This window comes from Pelophylax lessonae (genome assembly GCF_965119305.1).
Source record: "Pelophylax lessonae genome assembly, chromosome: 8".
Lineage (NCBI taxonomy): Eukaryota > Metazoa > Chordata > Amphibia > Anura > Ranidae > Pelophylax > Pelophylax lessonae.
Window position 1 is genome coordinate 66,096,096 of NC_138775.1, and position 11,105 is coordinate 66,107,200.

An 11,105-nucleotide genomic window follows, 5' to 3' on the forward strand; every position below is an offset into this window, starting at 1 on the left:
TTTTATTTTTTACAAAAAAAAAGAATAAAGACAAAAAATTTTGAAAAAAAAAAAAAGTTTTTCTTATTTTCTGCGAGTAAATTTTGAAAATAAATTTTTCTCCTTCACTGATGTGCGCTGATGAGACGGCACTGATGGGCACTGATAGGCTGCACTGATGGGCACTGATGAGGTGGCACTTATGGGCACTGATGAGGTGGCACTTATGGGCACTGATGAGGAGGTACTAATATGCCGCACTGATGAGCACTGAGAGGCGGCACTGAGAGGCAGCACTGAGAGGCGGCACTGATGAGCACTGATAGGCGGCACTGCTGGGCACTGTTAGGCGGCACTGCTGGGCACTGAGAGGCGGCACTGCTGGGCACTGAGAGGTGGCACTGCTGGGCACTGACAGGTGGCACTGCTGGGCACTGAGAGGCGGCACTGATGGGCACTGATAGGCGGCACTGATGGGCACTGGCGGATGGCACTGGACACTGACGGGTGGCACTGATGAGCGGCACTGATGGGCAGCACCATCAGTGCCCACACTCAGTGCCCATAGTGCTGCCAGTCAGTGCTCATCAGTGCCTAGATGAGCAGGCACTGATGGGCACTGACTAGCAGCACTATGGGCACTGATTGTGGGCATTGATGGGGGGCACTGATGGCGGGCACTGTGGGCACTGATGTGGGGGCACTGTGTGTGTGTTTTTACCTTTTAGTAATCAGGGCACTGGTGATCGGTGCCCTGATTACATTGCTGTGTGTCCCCAGCGGCTGTCGGCTCCCCCTCCTTCCTCACACTGCAGGCTCCGTGTGAGGAAGGAGCGCCGGCGATGAGAGATGATCTCATATGTTTACATATGAGATCATCGCTCATTGGACGGCCAGATCACGTGGTGAATGGCCGCTGTGATTGGCCATTCACCACGATCTGTGATCGGCTGTGTCCAAGGGACACGGCCGACACAGATTTTCCCCGCAGCGCGCTCGCGGGAGCGCGCTGGGGGCGTGTCACTGGGAGGCCGTTTAAAAACGGCCTCCCGAAAATTCGAGTCCGCGCTGCAGCCGTATATAGGCTGTAGCGCGGACGGGGGGTGGTTAAACAAAAATTGTTTGTTTTTTCCTGTATGAGAAACATTTTGGAGTTTGTCCCTTTGAGAATTTTCATACGAAAATTCTGAATCAGCTGTAGAAAGTTATGTACACACTATATGAAAATCGTATGAAAATTCTTTGGACGAAAATGTTCGCCCGATTTTCTTATAGTGTGTACAAGCCTTAATTCCTCTTAAGCTCTTCTTTGTACTTACAGCAGGCATAGGCTCAGACTCTTTGGACTAATCATGTCATTAATGTTTTACTGTTCTGGGTGCTTTAGATTATGTTTATTATAAAATATGAAATTTTTTCTAATAAAATATGTTCTAAAAGTGTTCTAACAAGGTATAGGACATTTTAATTCGACACATGGCAGCTGTTGTTCCTTTTCTTTGGAAAGGACATTTTTTGCACTATAAACAAAAAAAAGAGGGACAATTTTGAAAAAAAAAAAACAATATTTTTCACATTCTGTTATATAACATTCCCCCCCAAAAATGTAAAAATCAAAATTTTTTAACATTTTAGGCCAATTTGTTTTCTGCTACATATTTTTGGTAAAAAAAATTGCAATAAGCGTATTTTGATTGGTTTGCTCAAAAGTTATTGCGTTTACTAACTATGGGAAAGATTTATATCACTTTTTACTAGTAATGGTGGCGATCTGCGATTTTTGCAGGACTGCGACATTGCGGCGGACAGATCGGACCCCTAACTGACATTTTTTACACTTTTGGGGGTATCAGTGACATTACTACAGTAATCAGTGCTAAAAATATGCACTGTTACTGTAATAATGCCATTGGCAGGGAAAGAGTTAACTCTGTGGGTGATCAAGGGGTTAAATGTAAGCCTAGGGGAGTGATTCTAACTGTGGGGGTTGGGCTTTTGAAATGAACATAAAGACATGCGATCCTATGCCGGATCGCTTGGTCTCTGTGATCATGTCAGGGAGAATGACAGACGGCTGTGTTTACATCAGCTGTCCGTCCTTCTCTGTCGGTGGGGGGGGGGGGGGGGGGGGGAGAGATCGCCGGTGTCAGGTGGCCATCGGAGTCGCCTGGCAGAAATCTTAAGGTGTGATAATAACTTGATGTGAGAGTAATAAATAACATTATATATATAACAGACCCATCACATCAAGTCCACACACCCTGTTAGGATAGATGCCACCTGCAGCCAAGTTGCTTAAAAGTTTTTGATCTGGCTGATGATTGTTCTCTTCTTTCATATACAGTTTGTTGGTACTTTTTGTTTTTATTTATTTTTGAATTCCAAAGCAGAATGTGTGGATTGTGAAATGATGAGTTCCTTTTCCTTGTAAGTGCAGTGGTAAACTGCTGCTTTACTGCATGGTATTGTTATCATTTAATATGAAATATATTATACTGTCAGATGGAAACTAAGGACTTGTGTTATCTTGCTAAAACTAACAACAGCACAAGCAATGAGAAATTATTATATTGCTAGGAAAAGGTTGTATTTTTGAAACATAAAACTGGAAATTTTGCACAAACAGCATGATAGAAAAAACAAGCCAATATATTTCATGCAAGGTGGACCCAATAACATTTGTGCATTACGTGCCATTTAATGCAGTATATTTTAGTGCTTTATGTGCTGTTTAATGCAGTATATTTTTGTGTGTTACTGCACCTTTAATGCAGTATATTTCTGTGCATTACTGCACATTTAACGCAGTATATTTCAGTGCGTTACTGCACAATTAACACAGTATATTTCTGTGATTTACTGCACCTTTAACACAGTATATTTCTGTGCGTTAGTGCACGTTTATTGCAGTATATTTCTGTGAATTAGTATACGTTTAATGCAGTATATTTCTGCGCGTTATGCACGTTCGACACATTATATTTCTGTGCATTACAGCACGTTTAACGCAGTATATTTCAGTGCGTTACTGCACAATTAACACAGTATATTTCTGTGATTTACTGCACCTTTAAAACAGTATATTTCTGTGCGTTAGTGCACGTTTATTGCAGTATATTTCTGTGCATTAGTGCACGTTTAATGCAGTATATTTCAGTGCGTTACTGCACGTTTAACACAGTATATTTCTGTGCGTTACTGCACATTTAACGAAGTATATTTCTGTGCATTAGTGCATGTTTAACGCAGTATATTTCTGTGCATTAGTGAACGTTTAACGCAGTAAATTTCAGTGCATTACTGCACATTCAACACAGTAAATTTCTGTGCGTTACATGCTGTTTACCGTAGTATATTTCTGTGCGTTACTGCACCTTTAACTCAGTATATTTCTGTGCGTTACTGCACGTTTAACGCAGTATATTTCAGTGTGTTATGTGCTGTTTGCCACAGTATATTTCTGTGCGTTACATGCCATTTAACGTAGTATATTTCAGTGCATTAGTGCACATTTAACACAGTATATTTCAGTGTGTTACGTGCCGTTTAACGCAGTATATTTCTGTGTGTTAGGCCACATTTAACATAGTATATTTAAGTGCATTATGTGCTGTTTAACGTAATATATTTCTGTGCATTACTACACCTTTAGTGCAGTATAATTCTGTGCGTTACTGCATGCTTAACAGAGTATATTTCAGTGTGTTACTGCACAATTAACACAGTATATTTCTGTGCATTAGTGCACATTCAATGCAGTATATTTCAGTGCATTACTGCACGTTTAACGCAGTATATTTCTGTACATTACTGCACGTTTAACGCAGTATATTTCAGTGTGTTACTGCATGCTTATTGCAGTATATTTCTGTGCATTAGTGCACATTTAATGCAGTATATTTCAGTGCGTTACTGCACGTTTAATGCAGTACATTTCAGTGCGTTACTGCACGTTTAACGCAGTATATTTCTATGCGGTAGTGCACGTTTAACGCAGTATATTTCAGTGCGCTACTGCACGTTTATTGCAGTATATTTCTGTGCGTTAGTGCACATTTAACACAGTACATTTCTGTGCGTAACTGCACATTTAACAGAGTATATTTCTGTGCGTTAGTGCACATTTAACGCAGTATATTTCTTTGCATTAGTGTATGTTTAACGCAGTATATTTCAGTGCGTTAGTGCACGTTTAGTGCAGTATATTTCTGTGCATTAGTGCAGTGTTCCTGCAGTATATTGTAGTGTGTCGGTGGAATGTGTCTGTATAGTGAGTACTCAGGTTAAAGGGCTCCATTATCTATTGATTAAAGTGCATCCACGTACATATTTTAACATCTTTATTACAGGTAAAGGTGACATGGAGCCAGAAAACAGAAAGAATGGCTTGTGCATTGTGGTGAAGCAGAACCAACAAGGAAGTAAAGACCCAAAAGTATGCACTATGATAGAGTGAAAGAAAAGCCGAGGAGAACCCCTGAGAAAGAAACAGAGAAAAGGAAAGAAGGGGCCAAGGCAAGCACCCTAGAGTCCCTGGGTAGAACGAAAAAGATCCACTGAAATTCAGAGAATGCCACAAAAAAGAAGTGGCGAAGACAAGCCCCAAACTCCAGAATGTGCGCCACATACATACCAAAAAGCCGCCAAGCGATGTGCCCCCAGTGTCACGCTAGTGTGCTGAAAGGATCTTCTGATGGGCGGTGAATGCTGATAGCAGAAACCACCCCATGAGATACCTGGAACACACTGGTGGTAGAACAATGCAGCCGGCGTAGTGGCACCAAGATATGACATCAAGCACCGTCATGGGGCATGGCGCAGCGGTAACCTCCACCCGATCCCCCGTGCTGATGGGGGCAGAGGGAAGAAGGGAGTAGGGATGATCGAACTTTTCAAAAGTTCAGTTCGGCCAGAACATCCGAACTTCCCGAAAGTTCGGCCCGGATTTCAGAACCCCATTGAAATGAATGGGACCCGAACTTCGGTAATCAAAAAACACCATTTTGAAGTCCTAAAACCCAATAAATGCCCCTAAAAAGTGCCTAGGGTTCTGGGTCATACCCCAGGGACTATTAATCACACAAAAAAAGTTCTTAAAAAGTGTCATTTTTGATAGAGAGCCAATTATTGAAAAAAAAAAAAAAAAATTCTTTAGATTTATTATCTGGGGGGTCTAAAAAGTGTACCTGTGAAGTTTCAGCTCTGTAGCATGTCCGGAACTAGAAAAAAAGATAGTTTGTACTAGGTCACTTATAGAACAGGTTAGTGGCTTCTCGCTTTTCACACCTTGCCGGTTTAGTAGCAAGCGTTTTTTTGGGCATTTTTTGGGGTCTTTTCAGGCAGGCAAAACATCTGAACTTGTGTATACGGGTATATATACCACTTCACAGTCAGCAGGCACATTTCCAGCCAATCAGCATACCTCCCTCCCACACCCTCCCACCTCCTATAAATAAGCAAGGGCAGCATCCATCTTAGATCATTCTGAAGCAGTGTGTGTTAGTGAGAGCAGGGAGAGCTGCTGCTGCTGCTGTTAAGCTAGGGACAGTTAGTCTTGCAGTGTTCTTGGTCCACTACTGCTGTAAGGACAGCATCCTGACAGCACCCCAAAAAGCCCTTCTAAGGGCTGGTATTTGTGTAATTTTTTATATATATATATATATATATATATATATATATATATATATATATATATATATATATATATATATATATATATATCTATCTAGTGTCCCCAAAAGCCCTTTTAAGGGCTGGTAATTGAGGATTTTTTTATTTATTTATATATATATATATATATATATATATATATATATATATATATAGTGTCCACAAAAGCCCTTTTAAGGGCTGGTAATTGAGGATTTTTTTTATTTATTTATATATATATATATATATATATATATATATATAGATATATATATATATATATATATATATATATATATATATCTAGTGTCCCCAAAAGCCCTTTTAAGGGCTGGTAATTGAGTTTTTCCTTTATATATATATATATATATATATATATATATATATATATATCTATTGTACACTGCAGTTGCCTGCCCGCTGTGTGTGAGAGGCCACAGACCCACCACAGACTGTACTGTGTGCACACCACACTCGGTGGCACAGGCACAGTACCTTGCATTTTAAAAAATATTTTTTTTTCCTCTGTCATAATTGCAGTGAGTGCTGTGTCAGGTCCACAGAGTGCACTGTACCCACTGCAGTGCACTGCCCACCACTGATATATATACGGTGGCACAGCATCTTGTTGCAATTTGAAAAGAAAATATTTTTTATTATTGCAGTTGCCTGGGCTGCCAGTGACTGTCAGGTCCACAGAGTGTACTGTGCCCACTGCAGTGCCACTGCGTGCCCACCCACCACTGATATATAAGGTGGCACAGCAGCTTGCAAAGTAAAAAAATATATATTTTTTTTATAATTGCAGTTGCCTGGGTGCCAGTGACTGTCAGGTCCACAGAGAGTGTACTGTGCCACTGCCCACCCACCACTGATATATAAGGTGGCACAGCAGCTTGCAAAGTAAAAAAATATATATTTTGTTTATAATTGCAGTTGCCTGGGTGCCAGTGACTGTCAGGTCCACAGAGAGTGTACTGTGCCACTGCCCACCCACCACTGATATATAAGGTGGCACAGCAGCTTGCAAAGTAAAAAAATATATATTTTTTTATAATTGCAGTTGCCTGGGTGCCAGTGACTGTCAGGCCCACAGAGTGTACTGTACCCACTGCCCAACACTCCTATAGGGTGGCACAGCACCTTGCACTCATAGTACAACACATTAAAAAAAAATGACAGGCAGAGGCAGGCCACACCGCAAGGGCCGTCGTGGTCGTGGTGCTGTGATTTCCTTAGGCCGTAGAATAATGCCCAGTGTTCAGAGGCCACCACAGACCCTGAACTCAAAAAATTCTGAGGACATAGTTGACTGGCTTACACAGGACACCCAATCGTCTACAGCTTCCGCTCGGAACCTTAATGCACCATCCTCCTCCAGCTCAGCTTCGGGCACCTCTCAATTTACCACTCGCCAGCCCGCCGGCACCACCACCAACACTAGCACCACAGCCGCTTCACTTGATCCGTCAGAGGAGTTATTTTCACATCAGTTGGAAGAAACAAGTGATGCGCAACTATTAGTGCCAGAGGATGTAGATAACGGGGATATGTCTTGGTCAGGGAGCATTATACACATGGGCGTACATTGTGATGATGATGTTGTACCTGCTGCTGCTGCCGCCTTTGCTGAGTTGTCAAGTGAAGCGGCTGATGATGACGAGGTCATCGCAAGGAGCTAGTGGCGCAGTCAGACAGCATGTAGATTCGGCACCCGGGGACAGCCAGACAGCACGCCAATCAACGCAAGCTGTTTCCACCACCAGAATGCCGTCCTTGCAAAGCTCAGCAGTGTGGCATTTTTTTTGTGTGTCTGCCTCTGATATCAGCGATGCCATTTGTAACCTGTGCCAAAAGAAACTGAGTCGTGGGAAGTCCAACACCCACCTAGGTACAACTGCTTTGCGAAGGCACATGATCTCACATCACAAACGCCTATGGGATCAACACATGAGTAAAAGCAGCACACAAACTGAAAGCCACCATCCTCCTCCTGGTCCAGCATCTTCAGCCACGTCAACCACTGCTGTCCTCCATGCCCCCTATCAACAACCCGCCCCTCCGCCTCTCACCTTCAGCAGTTCCTGCTCACCTGCCCACAGTCAGGTGTCTGTCAAGGAAATGTTTGAGCATAAGAAGCCAATCTCAGAGAGTCACCCCCTTGCCCGGCGTCTGACAGCTGGCTTGTCGGAACTCTTAGCCCGCCAGCTTTTACCATACAAGCTGGTGGAGTCTGAGGCCTTCAAAAAATTTGTCGCTATTGGCACACCACAGTGGAAGGTACCCGGCCGAAATTATTTTTCACAAAAGGCAATCCCCAACCTGTACTCTATTGTGGAAAAGGAAATCATGTCACGTCTGGCACACAGTGTTGGGGCAAGGGTCCATCTGACCACTGATAGCTGGTCTGCAAAGCACAGTCAGGACAGGTATATCACTTACACTGCGCATTGGGTAAACCTGCTGGCGATTGCCAAGCATGGAATGCGTGGCTCTGCTGCAGAGGAGTTGGTGACACCGCCACGACTTGCAGGCAGGCCTGCTGCCACCTCCTCTACTCCTCCTACTCCATCCTCTTTGCTAACCTCCTTGGCTGAGTCCTCTTCTGCTGTTGCGTCTTGCTCCACACCAACTGCACCCCCTCAGCTCCCCAGGGGCTATTCCACATGCCGGATACGACAGTGTCACGCTGTCTTGGGGTTGACTTGCCTGAAAGCAGAGAGTCACACCGGACCAGCACTACTGTTCGCCCTGAACGCACAGGTGGATCAGTGGCTGACCCCGCACCAACTGGAGATCGGCAAAGTGGTGTGTGACAACGGAAGCAATTTGTTGGCGGCATTGAATTTGGGCAAGTTGACACATGTGCCGTGCATGGCACATGTGTTGAATCTGATTGTGCAACGCTTTGTGCAGAAGTACCCAGGCTTACAGGATGTCCTCAAGCAGGCCAGGAAGGCGTGTGGCCATTTCAGGTGTTCCTACACGGCCATGGCGCACTTTGCAGATATTCAGCGGCGAAACAACATGCCAGTGAGGCGCTTGATTTGCGACAGCCCGACACGTTGTAATTCAACACTGCTAATGTTCGACCGCCTGCTCCAACAAGAAAAAGCGGTCAACGAGTATTTGTATGACCGGGGTGCTAGGACAGCCTCTGCGGAGCTGGGTATTTTTTTGCCACGTTACTGGACGCTCATGCGCAATGCCTGTAGGCTCATGCGTCCTTTTGAGGAGGTGACAAACCTAGTCAGTCGCACCGAAGGCACCATCAGCGACATCATCCCATATGTTTTTTTCCTGGAGCGTGCCCTGCGAAGAGTGCTGGATCAGGCCGTAGATGAGCGTGAAGAGGAAGAGGAAGAGTTGTGGTCACCATCACCACCACCAGAAACAGCCTTACCCTCGCTTGCTGGACCTGCGGCAACACTGGAAGAGGAGTCTGAGGAAGAGGAGTCAGAGGAGGAATGTGGCTTTGAGGAGGAGGAACACCAACCACAGCAGGCATCCCAGGGTGCTCGTTGTCACCTATCTGGTACCCGTGGTGTTGTACGTGGCTGGGGGGAAGAACACACCTTCAATGACATCAGTGAGGACTAGGAATTGGACATGAGTAGCTCGGCATCCAACCTTGTGCAAATGGGGTCTTTCATGCTGTCATGCCTGTTGAGGGACCCTCGTATAAAAAGGCTGAAGGAGAACGACCTGTACTGGGTGGCCACGCTACTAGACCCCCGGTATAAGCAGAAAGTCTCTGATATGTTACCCAATTACCGGCAGTCGCAAAGGATGCAGCAGCTACAAAATAAGTTGAAAAGTATGCTTTACACAGCATATAAGGGTGATGTCACAAAACAACGGGAATCCAACAGGGGAAGAGGTGAAAGTAATCCTCCTCCTACCACCACAACCACGCCGGCAAGGACAGGACGCTTTACAGACGTCTTGTTGATGGAGGACATGCAGAGCTTTTTTAGTCCTACGCATCGCCACAGCCCTTCGGGGTCCACCCTCAGAGAACGACTCGACCGACAGGTAGCAGACTACCTTGCCTTAACTGCAGATATCGACACTCTGAGGAGCGATGAACCCCTTGACTACTGGGTGTGCAGGCTTGACCTGTGGCCTGAGCTATCCCAATTTGCCATTGAACTTCTGGCCTGCCCCGCTTCAAGTGTGCTGTCAGAAAGGACCTTCAGCGCAGCAGGAGGTATTGTCACTGAGAAGCGAAGTCGCCTAGGTCAAAAAAGTCTTGATTACCTCACGTTTATTAAGATGAATGAGGCATGGATCCCGAAAGGGACTGACAGTGGGGGATGCATTTGACTAAAAAAGGCCTGGTGATGACTGAGATGCCTTGGGCTAAAAATGGTCCACACGCTGCTGTATTTAATCATTCTCTGCATGCCGGATGACTTACGTGACGTCTCCGCCACCAACTACGGTTCAAGCCGCAATGTTTTAGTGCACTTTCTGCCTTGAAAACCTCAATTTTTCAGGCCGCTGCTACAGCAAAAAAACAAAAAAAAAGGCACATACATGTGTCAATTCCCCTTTGTGATCGTTACCTTGTCGTGGTGAAGGGGTTTGCGTATCACAATGAAGCGATCACCTCTAGGAGTGTGTTGGCACACCCCAGATGATAAGGTCGTTGCTTCATTGTGAACAGACCAAAAGCGATCTGCGGGATAATTTTTCATAGAAAAAACATTCATTTTCTTTCATTCTTTCTGCTGAGCTGGGTATTTTTTGGCCGCGTTACTGAATGCTCATGAACAATGGCTGTAGGCTCAAGCCTCCTTTTGCGGAGGTGACAAACCTGGTGGTCAGTCGAACCCAAGGCAACATCATCGACCTCATCCCATATGCGTTTTTTCTGGAGCGTGCCCTGCGAAGAGTACTGGATCAGGCTGTAGATGAGCATGAAGAGGAAGAGTTGTGGTCCCCATCACCACCAGAAGCAGCCTTGTCGTTGTCAATTGCTGGACCTGTGGCAACGCAGAGAGAGGAGTCTGAAGAAGAGAAGTCAGAGGAGGAAGGTGGCTTTGAGGAGGTGGAATACCAGTCACAGCAGGCGTCCCAGGGGGCTTGTTGTTACCTTTCAGGGACCCTTGGTGTTGTACGTGGCTGGGTGGAGGAAGAGACCTTCAATGATGTCAGTGAGGACAAGGAACGGGACATGGCTAGCTTGGTATCCAACCTTGTGCATATGGGGAGTTTGCGGTTGTGCAAATGGACTGACTGACTGTTAAACGGGGAGTTTGGTCTGTCAGAGTTTGGTCTGTCACTGTGAAGCGGGCGACGGGCGTAACCCTTACACTACTTGACCGATAAAACATCATACCTGATCGTATTCACACACTGGATGTTTTAAAGCATGTTATTCCAAACAATTTAGGAATGTTAGGTGATTTCTGCCCTTTATGGATCAAAACCCGACTCTGCGTCAACTACGTAATTTTCCATGGGAGTTTTGC